The sequence below is a fragment of the Schistocerca nitens genome, chromosome 12 (assembly GCF_023898315.1).
Source record: "Schistocerca nitens isolate TAMUIC-IGC-003100 chromosome 12, iqSchNite1.1, whole genome shotgun sequence".
NCBI classification, from domain to species: domain Eukaryota; kingdom Metazoa; phylum Arthropoda; class Insecta; order Orthoptera; family Acrididae; genus Schistocerca; species Schistocerca nitens.
In genome coordinates this window covers 85,484,180-85,488,864 of record NC_064625.1, presented here as the reverse complement: position 1 = coordinate 85,488,864, position 4,685 = coordinate 85,484,180, and the positions used below count along the sequence as shown (strand labels likewise).

The following is a 4,685-nucleotide window of genomic DNA, read 5'->3' as shown; positions in this document are numbered from 1 at the left end:
TGTTAATTTCAAAACAAAACTTACTTAAAAACACGCCACGTATGAAGGAGTAAGGCAAGTGTCCTTTACTGTGCACACTATTTGACATACATACAAATACCATTGTCAGCAAATGGCAACAAAAAACGAAAGATTCCTATCCACCAAGATGGATAGTATGTAAATCCTTTTAGCAGATGACTAGGTTATGCTGGAAACGTAAGACGACCCACGACGAGCTGCTAGTCCTAATACATAATGAGCAAACATCATTTAATCATATCCACAAAGAAAAATAAAGTTCTGGTCTTTTGTAGAAAATTGCTGTCGAGAACGACATGTTGAAGCAAGTCTGTATATTCAACTACTTGGGCTGTGATATCTCACATGCTTGTGATCATGATCCCGAAAAGAAACTGCAAAGTTACTTACACTTGTTAGATACTGTACTCCCGACCCTTAATTTGTTTCATGCTGCGATTCCTGTTTGGGATGACTTTGAGCTTAATTTTAGAAAGGTAGTGGTCTGAATCCAAGTTTGCACCCCTGAGTACCCTTACATTCATGATTGTTTTATATTATTAATCTGTTTATTCTTTCCTAAACATGTCGCCATACGCCCACAAAAGCTTTTACACACTGCAACAGGGTGGGATTCGCAAAGACTACACAGTATCTTGTATGCCCCGTTTCCCCACTGTATCATTGGAGGATTAATTATCTTGCACATAAAATCACTTGAAAAAACAGACATAATGTCTGATTGGGATAACAGCAATCAGTAATTTTATAATGTTACTTATAATTTGATTGCAAAATTTTTTTATTCATATGATGTGACGCAGCATGTGAAATTTGCTGGATTTGGACGGGTTAGCCCTGTAACTGAAATATCAGATCTGAAGATGGTTCTGAATGAACCGAAACCGGTCATATGAATAAAAAAAATTTGCAATCAAGACTGATTATAAGTAACATTCTAAAATCACTTGCTTAACCCTCTCATGGAGGGGGGGGGTCCTATGTATAAGGTGTGCCAACCACAAATAATACTGTGTTGTAGCATTCCATTGTTGTTTTACAATTTCGAGCCTGCACCTATTCCTTCACTATTGCTTCAGCTGACTTGTGATACGCCATGCTCTCATATGTCCAAGTGAGCAACAGTAAAATAAACAGTAAGCTAGGTGAGAAAAAAATTATAATTTGTGCAAGAAAATGAACCAGATTCCAAGGTAGTAGCGCAATTTCACAATGAGGCAGTTGTCTACAAAATAATTAGCACTCGAATAAGCGGTAGGCTGGGGTCTAATGAAATTGCACCTTTTAATGCTTCGAGTGAGTCTTTACTATGGGGGTGACATTTGTGAGTGGCAACAGGGTGATATAAGGAAAGTTTATTTTAATACTGCTTAATAAAACAGTGAGTTAGCCCATGTAATTGTAAGTTTATTTTATATTGTTTGATTAAACTTAGGTTAAAGTGTGACTCTGGTCAAACATGTTTACCTTGATAACCTAAAGTCAGCTATTCAATAATACTATGACTGTATCTTTAACGCTCTATGCATCCAGAGCACGAATTTTAACAACCAAACAGTAACAGAAAACTGAAGCGACAGAAACGAGACTCCTGAGACATTTGGCAGGATACAAATTAGATCATAAGAGGAACAGTGAGATAAGGGAGAAGCTCCACGTTCTAGAAATTGTAGGAAATATCCGACAGTACTGCAAGGAATGGCATGACCATATATTGGGCGTGTATTGGAAAACCTATGGCCGGCCGTAGTGGCCGAGCTGTCCTAGGCGCTTCAGTCTGGAACCGCAGGTTCGAATCCTGCCTCGGGCATGGATGTGTGTGATGTCCTTAGGTTAGTTAGGTTTAAGTAGTTCTAAGTTCCAGGGGACTGATGACCTCAGAAGTTAAGTTCCATAGTGCTCAGAGCCATTTGAACCATTTTTTGAAAACCTGTGACTACAGACCCAAGGGCAGGAGCGGGTACGATCAGCTTCCAATTACTTATCTTCGGCACAGGCAAAAGTGTATAACCCGAAAATATACGTGACGACGACGATGAATGGAAAGCAGTGGTGGGCGTTCCTCGCGGGTAGGGACGGGGGCGTGTTTGTGCGGCCCCTCCCAGTTTTTGTAGCGGCGTGCATCTGGCGGCGGCTGGGAAGCTGACAGGGCCGGGAGACGAGTCCAATATGGCGGCGGCACGGAGGGTGCGTCCACCCCTCCCCGCCGTAGCCAACTGGCTCCCGTCTGCGCGAGATGAGGGGTGCGCCTCCCCCGTTGTCCGAGAACAGCCCGCGCCGTTCTTTTTCCGGCGGTTCATCGCATTCTCTAACAATTCTCGGAAAAGCCCGTGACCCCTCCCAAATAACATCCTGCTCGCTGTACCACGGGAGAGGACATCTCGAGGGAAAAAGACGATACTCATCGTTCTTGGCCGAATACTTTTTCATCAAGGGGTCTTCGAGAGACCAAAACAATATAGCACAAGAATGAAATTTTCACTCTGCAGCGGAGTGTGCACTGATATGAAACTTCCTGGCAGATTAAAACTGTGTGCCGGGCCGAGACTCGAACTCGGGACCTTTGCCTTTCACGGCCAAGTGCTCTACCAACTGAGCTACCCAAGCACGACTCACGCCCCGTCCTCACAGCCACACAGTTTAATCTGCCAGGAAGTTTTATATCAGCGCACACTCCGCTGCAGAGTGAAAATCTCATTCTGAAACCCCCCCCCCCCAGGCTGTGGCTAAGCCATGTCTCCACAATATCCTTTCTTTCAGGAGTGCTAGTTCTGCAGGGTTCGCAGTAGAGCTTCTGTAAAATTTGGAAGGTAGGAGAAGAGGTACTGGCAGAAGTGAATCTGTGAGCTGTCGTGCGTGGGTAGCTCAGTTGGTAGAGCACTTGCCCGCGAAAGGCAAAGGTCCCGAGTTCGAGTCTCGGCCCGGCACACAGTTTTAATCTGCGAGGAAGTTTCAATATAGCACAAATTTTGTGTCAAATCTCGGATGAGCGAACAGGGTGAATACGGATGTCAAAAAATGGTTCAAATGGCTCTGAGCACTAAGGTCATCAGTCCCCTAGAACTTAGAACTACTTAAACCTAACTAACCTAAGGACATCACACACATCCATGCCCGAGGCAGGATTCGAACCTGCGAGCGTAGCGGTCGCGCGGTTCCAGACTGTAGTGCCTAGAACCACTCAGCAATCCCGGCCGGCAATACGGATGTCAGCTACCGTATGTCACTTGGGAGGGCTTTGCGCTATAAGGAAAGTAGGAAGGATAGAGGATGCAGGAGTGATATGAGAAGAGAGAAATACTGACGCATGAAAATTTATTACGTGACTTGAGGATAAGCGAGCCAATTGATTATCGGACCTTCCCGGGGATGGACGCTCACCTATGTACAATTGCTTAGACTTATAGTTGTAACTAAAGCTGCGTAATATTTATTTAGGTTCAATTTTAAAAATACAAGAAGCACACACATTTTTATTTAAATTGCCCAAAAAAAGTTTAGACTTTGCAAAAAGTTCACTACACCAGCGCACCAAGGTGTTGGCTCCGGTATCTTGTCAGGACGCGTTACGCTTTTCGACACGCTCGTAATTCCTTTCAGTTCAAAAATGGTTCAAATGGCTCTGAGCACTATGGGCCTTAACTTCTAAGGTCATCAGTCCCGTAGAACTTAGAACTACTTAAACCTAACTAACCTAAGGACATCACATACCTCCATGCCCGAGGCAGGATTCGAACCTGCGACCGTAGCAGCAGTGCGGTTGCGGACTGAAGCATCTAGAACCACTCGGCCAAAGCGGTTGAACCTTTAAGTTCTTCCCTGTAATTCGTCCATAATGAATTCCGTTCTGTTCTGGTCTTTCTTTACTAAGTGGAGCCTATCTGCTTTCGGTTGCATATCCCAGAGTTCGACAACTGATCGTATTGCTCTGTTTTCTTTTGGCGATTACTGTACTCGCTTTATTTAACACATGCGGCTGGTAAACCCTTATTTACTTCCAATAATTCTAAATACGCGTTCCGCTGATTTCGAAGCCATTTCCACCTCAAAACAGTAAAAATCGCGCAAAATAAACAGTTTAGCTTACGAGACTGAGCTGACAGAAATATGCGGTGTCAAATACTGCACAGTCAAAATCGTTTGCACAATAAAAGCTGTAATTCCAATAGATCCGTCAATATTTTGTACAATATGGTGTACAAGTTTCAGTCGTATCTACAGACAGCCAATAATATTACACATTATGAAATATAGCACCATATTGTTGACGGTCTAGGCGCCGCTTAACGAATGCACGGCTTACAATAACTCTCTGCTGTGGCAGAACGATTTCGATACTAACAATACAACACTCCGTTACTTACTACTAGACAGTCAACAAGACATGCTAATTTTTGGCAAATCGTCCCAAAACACGTTTCTAAAGTGAAGCAAATATATTGAAATTTAATTCCGACAATCTCTGGTGGTGCCTCAGCGGATGTGCTCGAATAGAATAATTCATAGAGCGCTAGCTTACGGAAGAGGGAGGTGAACCAGAGCCGGATCAAATCACCACGACAGATTAACGAGCGTTGGTGTGGCACAAATGCCGGACTGATCCCTTAATTCTCGCCGCAGAAAATATGACGCGCAGGGAGTCCGCATACGATGATACACAGAAG

General features: G+C 43.8%; 1 non-coding gene across 1 annotated transcript; it reads left to right on the top strand.

The window, feature by feature from the left end:
- The first annotated feature begins 2,874 nt into the window (after positions 1-2,874).
- On the top strand, positions 2,875-2,949 carry Trnas-cga (transfer RNA serine (anticodon CGA)). The gene has a single exon. It is a non-coding gene; the product is annotated as a tRNA-Ser (tRNA).
- Positions 2,950-4,685: the final 1,736 nt, after the last annotated feature.